This window comes from Daucus carota, chromosome 9 (genome assembly GCF_001625215.2).
Source record: "Daucus carota subsp. sativus chromosome 9, DH1 v3.0, whole genome shotgun sequence".
NCBI lineage: Eukaryota > Viridiplantae > Streptophyta > Magnoliopsida > Apiales > Apiaceae > Daucus > Daucus carota.
In genome coordinates, this window is record NC_030389.2 from 31,975,342 (window position 1) to 31,996,311 (window position 20,970).

The window sequence follows — 20,970 nt, forward strand, 5'->3', positions numbered from 1 at the left end:
AAATTTTATGTCACGTTAGAGTTTCTGATTTCAAAAAAAAGTGGGACCCACGTGTGGACCCCACCTACTAGTACTGTGGAGCCACATTTAATTCATGAAAGACAACATTATAAACGGAAAGAAATTGAAAATATACTTTTTAGATATTAAACATCCCAATAAACTATTCTTTCATACAAGTCAAAGTACTTAACAAATCCAACCAAACATGAACAGTAATAGCAAAAAGATGAGAAACTAGCAACTTCAAATGCCTTGAGCATACTAGCAACTTCAAATGCCTCGAGTATAAATCTTTTCAACTTCTTCGGGACTCTTTCCATTCCTCCTCTCTTTACCAATCAATTCCAATATGCTTCCTCCATTTACCAATCTATCATCAAAACCTGACATGGAAACCTGTATATTTATGCACAAGAAAAACCTGACATGCGGATTATAGATAAAATATTGCAGAGTTGATGAGAATCTTTATGATTTAAGCATAGTGCTTAAAATACAATGAACAATCTTACAAAATCCATCATTTTGGAAATTCCGAAAAAATACATTAACATTTGAATCAAATTTTAGTGGATTTTAAATAATATTAATTGAATGCCATCAAATTTTAAAATATAATTTGAAATTCTAATTGAATACCACCAATTTTTATGTGTAATTTAAATCTTAAGGGAATATCCCACAATTATGATACATTTTATGAAATCCGAGTTGAATACTCTCCGATTTCATAAATGAATAAAAATCTTTTAAATTCTCAATATAATACACTCCTTAACCTAATAAGATGGTGAACTGATTCTTTATTTCAAAACCGGTATCAGTTCACGAACCAAACATGCCATTTTCCTCCTTTTATCTTTAGACTATTTATGAATGATGTATTCTAGATTCTTTTTTATTCTTGAATTTTTTGCTAAACTGATTCTTCATTTCAAAACCGGTATCTGTTCACGAACCAAACCGGTCATTTTCCCCTTTTTATCTTTAGACTATTTATAAACGATGTATTTATTTTTTCTAGATATTCTTTTTTTATTCTTAAATTTTTTTTTCATAGAATTTTACTCTTACAAAATCTTAACGAGATCTTTTTAGTTATATTAAATATTATATTGTCTCAATATCCAAAAAGTACTTACTTATATTCATAATTATGTTCCTCGTAACAAAAAAAAATATTACAAAAGTTTTTTGAAAACAAAATATTACAAAAGTTTTATACCATAAACCTTGCTCCAATCCGAACACTATTTTTGGTATCCATTTTGGTTGCTAGCTTCCTCCCCCTACTACCATGGCGGCCATGATAATCAAGTCAAAGCAATGCCTACGTCTCCCCTCCCACCTCATCTCTCCTCTCTCCACACTCACCTCTCCAGCCCTACAAACTCTCGAAGAACCCGAATTAATCAAACCCATCCTCCATCTCTCCCCATCCGAAACCCTAATTTCAGACCAACTCCACTCCCTAATCAAAACCCACCACCGCAACAACCCCAACCCCACCTCCAATCTCTCTCTCCCCACTCTCTCCTTCGATCTCTCCCAAATCTCTCCCATCTCTCTCTCTCCCAACGTCATTCGCCATGTCATCCACAAATGCGGGTCCCCCCGCCACGGTATCCCCTTTAGCCAGACTCTCGCGTTCTTTAATTGGGCTGATAAATTAGTGTAGTGATGCTTATAATGATATGATTGACCTTTGTGGAAAGGTGCGCGCATTTGATGTGGCGTGGGGTTTGATTGATGATATGAAGGAGAATGGAATTGAGGTGTCGAATTCGACGTTTTCGGTTTTGATTAGGCGGTATGTGAGGGCGGGGTTGGCTAGTGAGGCGATTCTTGCGTTTAATAGAATGGGGGAGTATGGGTGTGTGGCGGATAAGATTGCGTTTACTAATGTTGTTTCGTTTCTTTGTAAGAAGAGGAGGGCGGTTGAGGCTCAAGAGTTTTTTGATGGGTTGAAGGGGAAGTTTGAGGCGGATGTTGTGGTGTATACTAGTTTGGTTAATGGGTGGTGCAGGGCGGGGAATATTTCAGAGGCGGAAAGGGTGTTTAGTGAGATGAAGGAGGTTGGGATTCAGCCGAATGTTTATACTTATAGTATTGTTATTGATGCGTTGTGTCGGTGTGGGCAGATTACGCGAGCTCATGATGTGTTTGCGGAGATGATTGACGTGGGATGTCAGCCGAATTCTATTACATTTAATAATTTGATGCGGGTGCATGTCAAGGCTGGACGGACAGAGAAGGTTTTGCAGGTGTATAATCAGATGAGGAAGCTATCTTGTGCTGCCGATACTATTACTTATAATTTTCTTAGAGAGAGTCATTGTAGGGATGAGAATCGGGATGAGGCTGTTAAGATTATCAATACAATGGTCAGAAAAGGGTGTGAGGCAAATGCTTCTACATTTAACCCGATATTTAGGTGTATTTTGAAAGCAGGGGATGTTAATTCTGCTCACAGGTTGTTTGCGAGGATGAAAGAGATAAAGTGTAAGCCTAATACAGTGACATACAATATACTGATGAGGATGTTTGCTGATTCTAAGTCTGCTGACATGGTTATCAAGCTTAAAGAAGAGATGGACGAGGGTGAGATTGAGCCTAATGTGAATACTTACAGGATTCTGATATCCCTATATTGTGGGATGGGACACTGGAATAATGCTTACAAGTTTTTCAGAGAAATGATGGAAGAAAAATGCTTGAAGCCTAGTGAGGCATTGTATGAAATGGTTTTGCAGCAGCTGAGAAAAGCAGGACAGATAAAGAAACATGAAGAATTGGTAGAGAAAATGGTTATTAGAGGTTTTGTGGCTCGGCCTTTATAATTTTTTCACATTGTTGTTTCATTTTTACTGCAATATTTACATTGTAACTTTGCAGTTTCAGTTTCATTCTCTTTGTTTTCTTAATGAGCTTAAGTTTATACACCAGCAAATTTTTGGGGTCATTACTGAAGTTGCCACAATTGTTTTTGGATATTTGAGTTACTTGAGCTTGTATATTCGTAAATAAAGCAAGCAAACCTGTCAACTATGCCATGAGCCGTCTATAACTTGTGGGCTCAATTTAACAATTAATACCCCAAATTTATTTGACTTGTTTACAATCTGGATCTATAATCTTAATTCTATTATACGAGAACAAGACTGTTAGGTTGAGCAAATTCATTCAGTATATAATGACACTTCTGTCCTTGTTTTTACCCTTTTTGTCTACTCTCCAGATATGCATGGGCGCCTATTTCAAATTTTATCACAAAAACCGCCGGTTACCTTGTATATCTACACATAAACCCCCGCCTTTCTGATATTGCAGGTAATTGGCTTGGGTTGCTCCAATCGCAAAATCTTTATGTATCTGCTTCTTATGCTTTACATATTTAATATGATCGAATCAACATACAGAACCCATGTAATACTGTATTGTCGTGCTCTTCATTTTCATTTTTTTTGGTAGTATTGTAAGTGGTTATATTCTTTAGATATATATTAATGTGATTGTTTGATTAGGTTGGCAGGTAATGTATTGTTTCTGGAAATTATTTGGTAAAATTGAGTGTTACCCAATGATTGGTGTTGAATAGAGAATTGTTTGTAATGCTGTGATGGAATGACTGAACCTGGGTGGTTTTTAGTTTGAAGCTAATGATTCTTAGTTTCTTTGTTGATCCTTAAATTTTTTATGCTAATGATTTCTAGGCACAGACATTTCGTGTCACTAATTGGTTTACTGCGCGAAGGGGATAATGAAATGGTCCTGGCTTATTTGATCAATGTATATTGTGTTGGAACTGCAAGGGGGCATTTTGTACAAAATTTAATATTACTTCATATTTTTATTGGTGCAGCAAGATGGATGCCTTATCTGCACATTACTAAAGCTAATAACACTTTTTATTCACAGGGATGTTAAGCCTATGTACTAATCTGTTGGATGATAACTGTGCTGCCATCACTCGACCTTCAGGCCTAAGGTAACAGATTTCATATACTATCTATACATACAATTATTATATTTAGCAACTGTTGTCCCATAAGTGAGTAATATGTTCAGAATTTATTAATAAAACTGATAACTTGTATACTCTTTGTCCTAAATAAAGTGCATGTTCAAGAATCATCAAGAACACAAGTAATGTGTATAGATAAATCCCAAATGTGTTCGTCTTTGTTCTGGAATAAATTAGAGTAATTGTATTTCATATATTCCTTGTCATCATATTGTTGTTTATAAAATATTGGCAGCCAGTATATGTTTTTTCCCAAATTAGTTCATGCTCAAACCCCATAAAAAACTTTCTAAAGAATTTAGTGTCTGCACATTTGGATCACACAAATATTTATAAAAATAAAATTATTTTAATCTCCTCTCTATAACTGAGTGGTTTATTTGCTTTAGAACATGTTTTATTGTACAGCATAGAGGGAACTATATTTAATTGTCATGTCCTATGAACTAAGGTGCTTATAAATATAGTAGTGAAAACATGGACTTGACTTGACAAGGAAGGAGCTCAGTTAGTTGAAAATCAGTATTGGTACTAAGGTACTATGTAGACATAAGCCATATGTGAAATCATACGACATGTAACTTAAGTCCAACAGATTAGTATGGTTATAATCTACTTATTATTATGTATACAAGGGGATGACTCTAGAATGTTCAAAGCTCTACCCTTTGATCTTTCAACTACATGTAACTTAAGTCCATGTCCTTACAAGTTACAAGTCCATGACTTTTGGCTCGTCAAGTTTATGTAACCTACATCTTGTATACACATAAATAGGGATGAAGATTGAGCTTGTATAACACACAAGAGAAAAATATTGCAACTTCACTACTCTTATATGCTATCTGAACTAGTATAGTATATTTGTTCTAACATGCTATCAGCACCATAGTGTTAATATAAAAGTACACATTGTATTTGTTATTGCATGGAAAGAAAGCTATCGTAAGGTTGTGACTTGGAAGCTCGTGACACTGGTCCTCTTCTATTACGTAAGTACAATACTATCGTAACATGCTACTATTGTAACATGTTTTTGCTCCTTCATTTATCTTGTTTGTTTTCCTTAGTTTGTTAATTCAGAGTTAAATCATTGTGTGTTTATACTAATTGCATCATGATTTGTTTCTGTCCTAATGAAAATCAAAACTTCACTCCTATTAGTACATGCATAAGCAGAGTTATTATTTGGTACCCAATTGGTTTGGAATAAACAAAAATGGGAATATGTGGTTTGTTTGTTTGTTTTTCCGTGATCTCATAAATAAAGTAATATATATGTTATACCATCTGCATGCATGCTTTAGGTGATTAAAGTTCAAGTAGAATGAATCTGGATACTAGAAGTCTAGAACTGGCTATCAGACTTTTAGTTGGGCTAGAATTTTTTTTTTAACTAAAATATCTAGGTTTGATAAATGGCCAAGTCATATAATTATTATCAAATATATACAATACTATATGTAAACAAAAGATATATCTAGTTTGTCAAAGGTCAAGTTATATAAGTAATTATTAACAAATATAAACAATATTTAATGTAAAAAAAGATATATCTTGTTTGTCACTACGTGCGTCATTAGGCTAGCAACCATTCTCTGTAACCACAAAATCACAAAGTATTGAATCCCAAACTAAAATAAGTAAAAAAAACTTAATTTAATTTCTATTGCAATCTTGCATTTAGAGAATAAAAACTTTATTTCTGAATAATCAAAGGGTTTATTCAAATATAATAGTAATTTCTTGATTCTATTTTCAATGTAGTTAAAATATTTCAAAGAATTAAAAACAAGGAATATTATTTTTGTATCATGTCATTTGTGATTTTTGTTATTTCAAATTAGCACAATGTATTCAAAAAAAACATTAATAATTATGTAAAATATAGAAATTAAATATTATTTCTCTTATTAAAATAGATTGATATTATTTAGTAAGAAAATAATGAACTTGGTTATTATAAACAATCAAGAACGTTGGAGCTTGGCTAAGGTTCGGCACTTTAAAAGAATTGTAGAATTTGATTCTTGTCTTAAAGTTTATTTAGCATTCATTTGATTACTTAAAATATAAATTCAACAATTATCATAAAAGATGATGAATATATGATAATATTAATTCTAGCACATTATTATAAGATGTGTGTCATTGGTCTATTAATCTTAGAAAGGGTTACAATTCTTTACTAAATCTCTATATACATTATCAAAGCCAGAGAACTTGTGTTATTAATATTAGGAATTGGGGTTTTGTAATTCATGGAGAGTGTCTGTAAAGTGTAGTTGATCATTTTTTTTATAGAAGAGAAAGAGTGTCCAGATTATTCATCTTGACAAGCCTGCTTGATATATACAAGTAGGAGAAGATAATTGATCGAGTTGGCTAATATATCCTTTTTTCGCTAGGTCTAAATGGTCATGATGCTCTCTTTATTAGCAATTCAAGGTTAGCATGTTTGATGCAATGAAATATATTATATTGGTGCCTTTGTGAAAGTAGATACAATGAGCATATATACAGTAAAGTTTTAAACTGATCGTATTGCAGTTGACACCCAGTATTTTAGTTGATGAGGAAAACAATATTATTGTAATTCTCAATGGAGTAGCCAGAAGAATATGTTTGGTATCATTGTTTGCAACAAAATAATTATACAACATTGACCCAAACTAAAATAAGCAAAAAAATGAACTTAATTCAATTAAATTGTAATTTTACATCTAGAATATTAAAATTTTATTTCGTAGATATAATTTGCAAACAAGCTGAAATTCTTATTTTTATTGAAAATGAAAACATAACAATAATAAAGATATTCATTTCAGTCTATACTTAAAGAGATATAAATCTCTCAAAAGACAACAAAATCACAAGGAAGGCTTGAATAAATGGAAACATAGTTAATTTAGCATCTTGAATTTATAATACTCAAAGAAAAGGTGTCTCAATGAATAAAGAATTTCTATAAATTACTACATCTAGAACCACATAACTTACAATTGTCATTGTCCGCACAGTTCCATAATATATGTCGCCGTTTCATTTGCGCACCATGGTGTTGAAAATGCTAGGTAATGAGATAGGGAAAAACAAGTCTTTGAAATAAAAATCAATCGAGAAATTTTTCAGATCTTAAAAGTCTATTCGGACCTTCCGAATACAAATAGATAAGATCCACTTGTGCAAACTTGCCAAATCCTTGAAGAACATCGACACAAACATTGTTCAACATGGAGAAGCCAATTAACTAGTTTATTAACTCCACTTCGGGTGGAACATTGAGTGACATCAATGTCGGGACAAATTGCTTCTATCGGGTATATTTCTTAACCCACGAGAATGTCCACGACGCTTGGAATGAGAAAGTCCTCTGAACCCACTACAATATTAGTATTTGACATATTTGATGGATGCGAATGAAGTTGGAAAGTAATTTGGCAGCAACAGAATAAAAGAAAAATGGACAGATATAAACATAGATACAAGGGAGGGTGTTTTCATGATGTCTTGAGCCTCAGATTTTAAAATTTTAATTATTTATTATATATTCAATTTTAATTTAATAGTTTACGATTTTTCTATGATGTGCCCATGGGCACATCCTAAGCGCGGAAAATTTTGTACTTGGATCATTTTGATTGGCTCCTATCTCATGATAATGGTGGACCCCCCTGCAAATACACCAACCACACCAATCAAAATCTCCCAAATACAAAAATTTCCGCGCTTAGCATGTGCCCATGGGCACACACTAGCCAAACCGAATAGTTTAATTGCTCTATTTAATGGGAATATGAAAGAAAAATAAAATTTGTTTAACTCATAAAGTTATGCTTAAGAATAAAATTTTTACATATTTAAAAAATAATTTTAAATAAAATGTGTAAATTGTTAGATAATACATTTATGAGTACAATAATACATATCATATTTACATATCTTCTAGCAATTTACACACATTTTATATTAAATAGTTTTACAAGTATGTAAATATTATTTTTTAGACATGACTCAATAAGCTAAACAAATTTTATTTTTCTTTCACTTTTCCACAAAATAGGGCAATTAAAAAATTAAACTAAAAATGAATACATAATAAATAATTAAAATTTTAAAATCTTAGGCTCAAGGCGCCGTAAAAACACCCTGCCCTAAATCTCTGTCTATATATGTGCATTGTTCTTTTGATCCGCCGCTGCCAAATTACTTTCCAACTTCATTCGCGTTCATCTAATATGTCAAATGTTAATGTTGCGATGGGTAACGGCGGAGGAGTTTCTTCAGCCCGGCGTCATGGACATTGTCGTGGGTCGAGAAATAGACCCAATAGAGGGCAATCTGTCCCGATTGTGGTGTCACTAAATGTTCCACCCGCAGTGGAATTAATAAACTGGATAATTTGCTTTTCTATGTTGAATCGTGTTTGTGTTAATGTTCTTCGTGGATTTGGCAGGGTCGCGCTGGTAGATCTTATCAATCTGTATTCGGAAGTTCCGAATAGACTTTTAAGATCCGAAGAACTTCTTCACATGATTTTTATTTCAGGGGCTTGTTTTTCCCCTATCTCATTACCTACCCTTTTCAACGCCATGGTGCGCAGATGGAACGGCGACATAAATTATGGGACAGTGCGGACAATGACCACCGTAAGTTATGTGGTTCTAGATGTAGTAATTTATAGAAATTCTTTGTTCATTGAGGCACCTTTTGTTTGAGTGCTATAGATTCAAGATTCTAAATTGACTATGTTTCCATCTATTCAGTCGTTCTCATATTTTGTTGTCTTTGGAGAGAGATCTATATATCTTCAAAGTATGGATTGAAATTAATATCTTTATCATTGTTATGTTTCCATTTTCTATAAAAATAAGAATTTCACCTTGTTGCAAATTATATCTATGTTATAACATTTTAATATTCTAGATGCAAGATTACAATGCAATTGATTTCAGTTTTTTTTTTTGGTTATTTTAGTTTGAGGTTTGATGTTGTATAATTATTATTGTGGTCATTAAATTTGATTCATTTAAGCAATGATACCATACATATATATTCTTCAGCAATATACTCCATTGGCAATTATAAGAATATTGTTTTCCTCATCAATTATAATACTGATCTGTTTAAAACTGATCGATAAAAGGACATGTTTTCCACACCTATATTACATCTTACATTTTTACTATATTTGCTCACTTATCTACTTTCACACAAACACCCATATAACATCTTTCATTGCATCAAACATGCCAACCTTGAATTGCTAATAAAGAGAACATTTGGACCCAGTGAAAGAAGGATATATAAGCCAATTCACTATCTCCGCTACTTATATATATCAATCAGGCTTGTGAAGATGAATAATCCAAGCACTCTTTGTCCTCTAAAAAAAAGAAGATAAACTACACTACACAGACACTCTTCATGAATTATCAAACCCAAAATCCCAATTTGATAATTTCTAATATTAAGAACATCAATAGTGTTGATGCTAATTGTATAGTTGTACATTGGAATTTGTGAGTTTGGTAATGTCGATAGAGATTTAGTAAATTTTTTTGACCCTTTTTAGATAATGACACTTTATAATAATGTGCTAAAATTAATATTATCATATAGGCATATATTCATTGTCTTATATTGGTTTAATTTAGATAATTTTTTTGCGTAATCTATTGAATGCTAAATAAATATTAAGATAGAGAATCATACTATACAATTCTTTTAAAGTGCGGAACTTTAGCCATGATTCTTAGATTGTTGAAATTATTTATAATAACCAAGTTCATTATGTTCTTAATAAATAATATCAATCTATTTTAATGAAAGAAATAATATTTAATTTCTATATTTTACATAATTATTAATATTTTCTTTGAATGCATTGTTCTAATTTGAAACAACAAAAATCACAAATGAGATGAGACAAGAATGATGTTACTTGTTTTTGTTTTTTTATATAATATTTTAGCTACATTGAAAATATAATCGGAAAACTACAATAATATAATTACAACCCACAATGTTTTTATTTTGGAACAAAGATAACAACCTGAGCAATGTAATCCAAGGGCTTCCAGTGCTAGATGACACACTGCATTCATCTTTGCCTATAGTGAATCGAGTGGTACTTTGTTATCGGTATAACAAAATACCCACCAAGAAATGCTGTTAATACTGATGAAATCAAGCCCAGTGGGAATCCAATCCACACTCCTGTCCACAAGAACCATTCCTCTTTTTCATCAAGGTCATCCTCATCCTCTTCTTGTCCATCATTTGGTGGTGGCTCGTCTTTTGAACATTTCACCCTGATCTGCATGCCACATAACCCATTGTTGTTAGCAAAATAACTCGGATCATTCATCGTGTCCATTTGTCCACCCCGCGGGATTTCACCACTTAGCTTGTTGTTGCTCACATCTAACACAGAGAGTTCATCTAACTTCATAAATGACTTTGGAATTGTACCAGAAATATTGTTGTTGGATAGGTCCAATGTTTCTATACTCTCAAGATCCCCAAAACTTTGTGGTATACATCCAGAGAGCCTGTTGTTGGAGATGTTCAGTAGCTTTAGATACTTGAGCTTTCCTAATGAAGCTGGAATAATACCGGAGAGCTTATTCTTCGACAAGTCTAGCAAAGAATAGAACTGCTGGTTATGACTTGAGAGACCTTGTATAGATTTTCCAACTCCGATGGGACATTTCCAACAAGATTGTTGATTGAGAGATCAAGGATTTTGAGGCTACTTTGGTTGGAGAACAACTTGGTTGGTAGTGAGCCATGTAGAGAATTGTTACGTAGACTAAGAACTTGAAGGTAGGATAGCTGGGAAAGAAATTCTGGCAAATTACCTGTAATGTTGTTGTCATGGAGATCAAGATATTCAAGCATTATCATATTTGTGAGTTTCCTAGGCAACATACCAGAAAACTTATTTCCCCCCAGTGCAAGAATACTGGTTCCTCCGCAAAATGACACAGGAATGTCACCTGAAAGTTCATTAGAGGACAAATCAACATAAATGAGTGAGCAATCTGCAGGATCAAAAACTGGGAATGTGTTGCCAGACAATTTGTTTCATGACAAGTCTAATAGCATTAGTTGAGGGATATCAGCAATGGATTTTGGAATGGCCCCGGAAAAACTGTTTGCAGACAGCATAAGTACCTTGATGTTATTAGCATCACCTATATTTTTTGGCAACTCTCCTGAAAAATTGTTTTTTGAAAGAGCCAGAATGGATAAACTCGCAGATTGAAAAAGGCGAGATGGTATTGCACCAGTAAGCTTGTTACGCGACAGAAGTATACTTTTAACTTCCATTTCAGCAAGCCAAATAGGAAATATTCCTGTTAAATTACAGTCGCTCAGATCGATAATATCAAGATTTTTCTGAGTGGAAATCCATTCCGGAATGTCTCCAGAAAATTTGCATGATTTGAGAGAGAGTTGAGAAAGCATACACTTGGGAACTATTTTGACATTGTTATTCCAAGTTAATGTGTTGCCTCCAAGATTTAAGATCTTGAGACTCTCTATGTCAAATAAACTTGAAGGGATTTCTCCAGAAAGCCTATTATTTTCCAAGAGAAGTGTTTCCAACCTGATCAAGTTACTTATTGATGGAGGTATTAAACCACTGAAACTGTTTTCGCTCATGTATAATCTTTCCAATCCCTTCAAATACCCTATTGAATCTGGAATACGCCCCGAAAATTTGTTGTAATTGATAGAAAAGTGTTGCAACTTTGTCAGATTTCCAATCTGCACAGGAACATATCCATCAAGCCGATTCTCTTCCAACTTTAGAGTCCTCAAATTTCCAAGCTTGCCAACTTCACTACTTAAACCACCCTTCAGTGAATTATAAGATAAATCAAGAAATTGCAGATTCCTCAATTGGAAAACTTGTGCTGGAATTGTGCCGTTAAACTCATTCGAACTCATGTCAAGGTGAACTAGTTTCGTGAGATTAGCCAATCCTTTGCCTGAAATTTCCCCTCCTATAAAGTTAGAAGAGATATTAAGAAGCGGTAAAGATGTGATGCTATAAATGGGGTCTAAGATATTTGGATTGATACTATAGTGTTGTAGTGGAGTAGATTTTGCATAACAGTCGGCGTTACGTACTCCTAATCCTAGTTTTCACTTAATAGTGAGTAGATTCAAGACTGATAGATGCTGTATTCAGGTAGAGTTTTTAGAAAGGTCGGCCCCACGGGATTTTACCACTTAGGTTGTTGCTACTCACATCTAATACTGATAATTAATTTAGTTTCTGAAATGATTATGGAATTGTACCTGAAACTAAATGAAAATTTCTAACATGTATTACATTTCTCTAATCAAATTTCTAACATGCAACTAAATGAAAATTCGGTAACCAACTAATCTATAACCAAGATCAACAGAGAGAAAAACTGATTAAGCAACATTAATTTCGTATTACATAGACGTACGGCTCATGTTACTCATCTGAATCACATTCAAGTTAAAAAATTTATTCTTTGGTTTTCCGTCAGTAAGTTTTGCGCTCCACCTTTTCCGTTGTAAAATATCCGTCGTAAATGTCCAGAATTGTTGTAGTGTATGATTAATTCATTGGAAAGTTTACATTGTTCAGTTGTGTTCATACATCCTTATGATTTAGCATCCACCAGCCCGCTGCACTTTACGAAAACAAGTAACAGAAGTAAAACAATGGCCAAACCACTAGGCCTGATAAAAACACGCGTGCCTTCCTTTGTCATGATCAAATCAGAAAAGCGTTGAATGTCTCATGAATAGTTAACGTCATTTACACTTCTAAGTACCGTGACAAATCTTAGTTGACTCGCTCAGAGTTAGAGACTTAAAAGTATAAGGAAAGGAAAATAAGGGAAAAATCGAACACAACACCACTACAAGTAGGCACTCAGTTTACCATATAGACTTCTAACAGAGTCCGTGCAAACTCAGGCATTACATATTGGGCGCGGGTCCCTGGCACTCGACTGCCGGGGACGGTTTAGCCAGCATCACTTTTCTGGCCGTTGGATGAATATCGAGCGGCCCAGATTATAACATAATTTTTATATATATATATACATCATGTAACCCGATCGGCGTTTTTTAACCACTGGATGAGGTAAAATGACCCCGTCTAGCGGTTAAAAAGCGCGGGATGTATTAAATTTTTGTTATAATTCTGACCGTTGGATTTGAGGGATAATAATTTACGAGTGCAGATTCCAAGTGAGATTGGAAGCTTGTTAAACATTTCCACTTTGGCATTGAGCAAAAACAGTTTCTCAGGTGTAATCCCACGATCTTTACGAAACATGAGCAAGTTAGAAACACTTATGCTTGAAGATAATATGCTTTCCGGAGAAATACCCTCCTGGCTATTTGAGATGGAGAGTTAAAATAAGATGATTTGGAAAAACAATGTTAAAATAAATACAAAGTGTATGCTTCCTCAAATGTCTCTAAGATCTTGCAAAATTGAATGAGACACTCCAGAATGGATTTCCACAATAAAGTATCTTGATATTCTGGACCTGAGTAACAATCACCTCACAGGAAGACTCCCGCAATGGCTTGCTGAGATGAATGTTGGAAGTTTACTACTGTCAGATAACAACCTTACTGGTTGAATTCCTTCTCACCTATTTAAATCTTTAAATTTGGGCTCATTGCAAAGTCTGTTTCCAGTTTTTAATCCTCTTGGCTTACTTTATTATGTAGATCTCTCATCCTGTGTCATTTTCCACTCTAATAGGTATCCTTGCACCAGGGGAAAATAAGTTTTCTGGCAAGCTGCCTAAGAGCCTAATAAATCTGACAAATCTAGAATATCTTGATTTCCATGACAACAACATTACAGGTAACTTCCTAGAATATATTTCCCAATTATCTGAACTTCAAGTTCTAGAGTCTACGTAACAACTCTCTAATTGGCTCACTAGCATCAACCTCATTCTGCAACCAAAGTGACCTTCGAATACTTGATCTCTCAAGTAACAATTTTGATTGAAGTATCCCTTGAGAGATGGGAAATCTAAAGGGAATGATTTAAGGTAACATTGTGTTTTGGATGGGCATGGGTACTGACATTATAATGGTAAATAATGAGAAATGTAGCAAATCTCCTCAAGGCATCAATTTGTCACCTACAAAATCAACAGATGATGAGCAACCATGAACACCATTATCACAATCTCATATCTGTGTATTAATATATTAAACTTCAGAGTTCAGACTAAACTAGGAAATCTGCAATAACGATTTATGCATGAGCTTGATCACCAACATTTCGCTTTGCATGCACTTGTTGCTGTGGCAAAGCATACATGACTTCCGGTATTATATATGTCAACAAAAAGTAATGCTATGGTTTCTTAGAAAACACTTATCGGAATTGATTTAAGTTTTACTTATCGGAGTTGATTTAAATTTTTATAATTTTTTTCGTAAGATAATGGAGGAACTTATATATCATACTTCTTATATTATTTATTATTGAACATAATTATTTAAAAGTACATAATGCATTGACTTGTTCAAATAACAATTAAGGTGACAGGATCAATAGCAAGCCTTTTATTACGGGTAGTTCTTGTAAAGGATCGGACTAATGACGTATACAATATTTTTATTCTCGATGTAGATGCTACATAGTTGGTTCTAATCTAAATATCCTCGAGAGACTACGAGTATAATAGGAGCCGATCAACTCATGGCTATCGAGAACAAATCAAATTAGATGGTTCTATTTCTCAATCTTTCTGATTTGCTACTACGGAACAAAGACCGAAAAGATTGAAAAACAAGTCATTCGGGTTGGAAATCAATTGGAGCAGATCTTATCAAATCTAGAGGATATATATATATATATATATATATATATATATAATCATAATTCCAAATATTGTATATTAGAATCTGATTATATTTTTAATGTAAAATTTTAAAAAAAATCACAAAAGTTTAAAAAATTGATTCATCTTTTAATTTCATCAAAAACTTAAGCTCATAGATATTTTTTATTTTTTTTCATTTTTGGAAATTATCTTACCTACCTCTGCATCAAACTTGGAAGAGCAACTGCATACTCACTTATGCAAACACATTAATCTTGGAAATGAGTCAAGTAAAAAAATAATGGTCACTGATCGCGACAAAAGATCATAAGTGTTGAGACCAAAGAGCTCTAGGCCTCACTGCACAAGGTTGAATCCTGAGGATTGATTTGGGCACATAAATGTATTGAAGAGAACATTAGTCGAACTAATCCCACTCTATCTATCAAGATTCTTTCTAACAGGAGTGTATTGATTCCAGAAAGTTAATTATCTTGCTTAAGGACCTAATGAATTTGACGAGTCTTGATATCTTGATCTCCATGACAACAACATTACAGGTAATTTCCCAGAGTTTATTTTTGAATTGACATACCTTCAAGTTCTGCGTAACAATTCTCTACATGGCTCACTAGCACCCAACTCATTCTCCAACCAAAGTAAACTCCAAAATCTTGATCTCTCAAATAACAATCTTGCTGGAAGTATCCCTTCAGAGTTCGGAAATCTAAAAGAAATGATTCCCCATGAGATTATGTATACAAATGGCATGGGAACTGACGACATAGTTGTAAACAGGATTGAGGGTACAGTTTACATCATTTAGTCGCATGTTCTCTTTTTCGATCAAGATCAATGACTTGATGGTGAATTGGAAAAAGGCTACACAAGGTCTATCAAGTCATAACCAACACATCTACTAATTGATTGACTTGTCGAAGAATGAGCTTTCAAGTGCTATTCCAGCTTCACTAGGAAATCCGAAGAGACTAAAACTACTCAACGTGTCCAATAACAGACTCTCGGGACATATACCACAAAATCTTGGGGATCTAGAGAGTTTAGAGACCTTGGACCTATCTAACAACAATATCTCGGGCACAATTCCACAATCATTTACGGAGCTAGAGCAACTATCCCTATTAGATGTAAGTAACAGGAAGCTAAGTGGTAAAATCCCGCGGGGTGGACAAATGGACAGGATAAATGATCCGCGATATTTTTCTAACAACAGGGGATTATGTGGGATGCGAATCAGGGTGCAATGTTCAAAAGATGAGCTGACACTATATGCACACGAAGAGGGTGATGACTATGAAGAGGAATCATGGTTTTTGTGGGCAGGATAGGGGATTGAATTCCCACTTGGTTTCATTTTATCAGTAGTGGTAGCATTTGTTAGTGGATATTTTGTTCCAAGACCAAAGCACCACTCCATTCACCATGGGCAAAGAGTAACGCGTAGTTTGAGGAGTTGTGTAACACTTTATAAGAGTCCTTAGACATTAGACCTTTTTATAATTGTAATGTTGTCAAGCACATAGAAATTTAGTGAAATTTCCTTAAGGGTGTCAATTTGTCACCTACAAAATCTACAGATGATGAGCACCAGGAACACCATTATGACAATCTCATATCTGTGTATTAATAGTATTATACTTCAGACAAGACTAGGAAATTTGCTGTAATGATTTATGCATGAGCTTGATCAGTAACATTTAGAGGTGGCCATTCGGGTCAGACCGAACAGACCGGCACGCCCCGAACCGCCTTTTCAACCGCCCGAAACCGTCTAAACACGGGCCGGTTCAAAACCCGCACGGACCGCTTAAGACGACGTGCCGAATACGGGTCTGGAGGTTGGGGACCGTGAAGCGGACCGGCACGGCCCGCCAAACCATAAAGGTTCGGCACGGCACGGCCCGAATCGGGACCGGCCCGCCAAACCGTGAATTTGTTCGCAAGTACGCACTCTGTTTTAATTTTATTTATGTTTTAGTTTTTGTTTATAGTTTAGTTATTTGATTTCATTTTAGTTTGTAAAGTTGAGACTAGTTTAATTAATTTCATTTTGATTTTGTTTTAAGAATTAATTTCATTCTGTTTTCAATTTGTTTTAAAAATTAATTTCACTTTGTTTTGATTTTGTTTTAAAAATTAATTTAGTTTAATTTCGATTTTGTTATAAAACTTATAAAAATAATTTGTTTTTGTTTTGATTTTGTTTTAAAAATTAATTTGGTTTAGGGTTGATTTTGTTTTACTAACTAAATTTGTTCCGCATTATGTTTAACAAATAAAATTTATAAGAAGTACCATCTTTTTTTTACCAAAACATTATTTATTATCAAAATATTATTTATTTGTTTACAATTTATTAATAATTAAATTAAATTATAAGATCAAACTAAAATAAACAATAATATTAAACTAAAATCGGTTCAAAAACTAACACTTGTTAATGAAAAGAAAAAAAATTAAAATAAAACAAAGCAAAGCAATCATAGTCGGTCACTTCATTCCAAATTCTAACAAACCACTTCATTTCACGCAAACCGCGGTTCACGTTGAACCGTCGGTTGAACCGTCGGCCGGTCCAAAACCGCCAACCCGTACAACCCACCTAACCCGTATTATACGGTTCCGGTTCCACACTCTCTTAACCCGGCACGGCTCGGCCCGGCCCGCTTGTATAGCCGTGCCGGTTACGGTTTCACCGGCGACGGTTCGAAAACCGCCTGAACCGGCCCGAACCGCCCCGACCCGCCCGAATGGCCACCTCTAGTAACATTTCGCTTTGCATGCATTTGCTGCTTTGGCAAAGCATACATGACTTTCAATATTATATCTCAGTAAAAAGTAATGCTATGATTTCTCAAAAAGCGGGAGTTAGACTTAATTTTTTATAATTTTTTTCGTAAGATAATGGAGGAACTTATATATCGTACTTTTTTATATTATTTATATTTAAACAAAATTATCTAAAAGTACATGATGCACCTGCATGTTGGAAATTAATTGGAGTGGATGTATAATGTTTGTATAGTCAACACAAGAACAAGAAAACAGAGTTATATAGATTTTATGAAAATTCCAAATGTTGTATATTGGTGTGTAATTATGTTTTAATGTATAATTTTAAAATTTTCCAGAAAAGTTTACAAAACTGAATGATTTTTTAATTTCATCAGAAACTTAGGCTTAGAGATAAAAAAAAAATAATGAAAAATGCTTGGTGTCCATAATTGTATACAAAATTCTGTACATAATAACATGTGGTCGGTTTTAATTGGAATGTGCCCTGTATTTACATCAACAACCCCAATTAAAACACACCACATCAATTGCCACGTCATTGTATACAATTTTTTTATACACAATTTTGTGCACGTAATAATACTAAAAAATAATTATCATTTTAAGAAATTTTTTCACATACCTCTGCATGAAACTTCCATCTCATTAGTAGTTACTTAAGCTACAGATACCATTAGTAGTTATTTAAGCCACATATACCATGAAACTTATATGTTTCATAAGGTTGCATGCATTTGCTACTTTGGCAAAGCATACATGACTTTCAATATCATATCTCAGTATAAAGTAATGTTACGATTTCTCAAAAAAAAAATATTTAATTTTTTATAATTTTTTTCGTAAGATAATAGAGGAACTTATATATCATAATTTTTATATTATTTATATTTAAACATAATTATCCAAAAGTATGGAAATCAATGCGAGTGGATAGGTGGAGATCAATAAATGTAGATATTATCAGATTAATCAATGCGAGTGTATATTATGAGATTTAGGAAAGGTAGATTTTATGAAAATTCCAAAAGGTGTATATTGGTGTTTGATTATATTTTTAATGTACAATTTTGAAAATTTTGTGGAAAGTTTACAAAATTGAATGATGATTTAATTTCATCAAAAATTTAAGCTCACAGATAAAAATATAATTGCATATTAAGTTTAATTTTGTTCGATTAAGAACTTAAGCTACATATTTAATGGCTCAATTCGTACACAACTATTTCAGTTAATGTTCTTGCAGTTTCTTGATTTAAGTCATAATTTGTTAAAGGGTGGTTTGAGCAGTGAAGTTGGCAAGCTCGAAGATTTGAGGATATTGAAGTTGGATCAAAATGTTGTTGATGGAAATATACCTGTACAGATTCTCTCTACCATAATCAATTTTCGGGTTGGATTCCAGATTCAGTTGTGAAGTGATTGGAAATATTGGATTTGAGAAATAATCGTTTACAGATGCAGATTCCAAGTGAGATTGGAAGCTTGTCCAACATTTCCACTCTGGTGTTGAGCTAGAAGATAATATGTAGATCTCTCATCTAAATGAACTATGGCCTCAGTTACATCATTCAGTCGCATGTTCTCCTTTTCGATCAAGATCAATGACTTGATGGTGAAATGGAAAAAGGCTACTACACAAGGTATATTCCAGCGTCACTAGGAGATCTCAAGAGACTCAAACTACTCAACGTGTCCAATAATAGACTCTGGGGACATATACCACAAAATCTTGGGGATCTAGAGAGTTTAGAGACCTTGGGCCTATGTACAGTTCCCTAATCATTTAAGGAGCTAAACCAGATTCTCATTTGGCTTCATTACCCAGGAGTTGAGTTTACTAATCTCAAACACCTTATGAGAGTGACATCATCTAATGCTAGACCGAACCTTCAGACCAATCGCAGTTGAAAACCAAATCTGATTTCTTTTTCAAGAATAAATTTCATTGACGCAGTTGAGAGTATCCTGCCTGTCATATTCTGAATCTGACATTCAAGATAGTCTAGCCTTGGTTTTGACCCTTTTGTTGATTCTCTAGATGTTTAAAAGTTTACATCACTTATAGTGCATAAAGTTGATGCTGATTAGATGATATGGATGATATACATCATTCATTTGAATATACTCATCTCAGACAAGGGCATGTAAGAACACTGCAGAAACTTCTCAGTGTAGTTGTCATTTGTATAAAAACAAAGGCCTCTTTCTTAAAGGGACTTATTACAATGAATAGCGCAGAAATACAAGTAGCTATAGCATTATTGTTTGTCCTCCAACTGCTTTTCCATGCAAGAAAGTGACCTCAATTTACTCTGCATAAGAAAGCAAAATAAAAATCCATGAGAGCATATTGACTACTGTATTATTGTGGCTAGCTTTTACAGATAAAAAGCTTAGCCTATAAAATGGAAAGCTAATGAAATGATCAGATCAGAGACACTTACGTTTTGCAATCGAATTCAGGATCAGCAGAGAAAAGAAAAGGAAGTCCGCATTTTTCTGATAGAGAATCAAATCTTGGAATACGAGCAGCAGGATTAGCAGTAGCACCACGATTATATCTGCTTTGTGAAGTTGCTTCCTGACTACTGTAGTGCTCTATACGCATTGCAGCACTCACCAGATGGCTCTGGTTGATCACCTCTGGTATAAACATTGCACACAGCTCCTGTCCTCTGTTCCTCGGGTGCACCACATGTTAGAGCTTCACCCGGCTCCACCAGCATACGAGCCGCCACCACCACCAATACCACTGCTAAGTATGCAACGTTTGCCATTTTACTAACTAGATATATAAAAGTGTCAAGGATGATATTGCAGGTAGACCAAGCAAGTATTTATAGGATAGTTGGCGGAAATTGGACTTGGGAAATTAGGTTTAACTAACAGTTAGGATGTCAAATCTCAAATGTGGCTTTATCACATTACAAGTAAATTACTATTTCATGCATGTTTAACTGATTTAACAAACCATATGTTTTCATCATGATTTACATTCTGATGGGAGCTATAAATGAATTAGGCAAAGTAGAAGAAATTATGCAAGTAGATGAATCCCAGAAAACTGAAGGAATAAACATACCAGATGGAACCGCCAGCCTCATGTCATGTCACATCTTTTGAGAAGATATGTAGTTTCTCAGATGAAGCCTAACAAGTAACCATACATACAATCAGACATAAGAATGGTAAGGCATGCATCACCATTCACCGCATCAGGGCAGTGTTCTTGTCGGCAAACAAGTCAATTTCGGGTTAAGCTAAAATCACTTG

At 34.0% G+C, this 20,970-nt stretch overlaps 2 pseudogenes; one reads left to right on the plus strand and one right to left on the minus strand.

Annotated features, from left to right (window-relative positions):
* Window positions 1-1,252: 1,252 nt before the first annotated feature.
* On the plus strand, window positions 1,253-2,965 carry LOC108202717 (pentatricopeptide repeat-containing protein At1g20300, mitochondrial-like; annotated as a pseudogene).
* Window positions 2,966-9,997: 7,032 nt separating this feature from the next.
* Window positions 9,998-20,474, minus strand: LOC135149619 (receptor-like protein 46; annotated as a pseudogene).
* Between the last annotated feature and the right edge of the window lie 496 nt (window positions 20,475-20,970).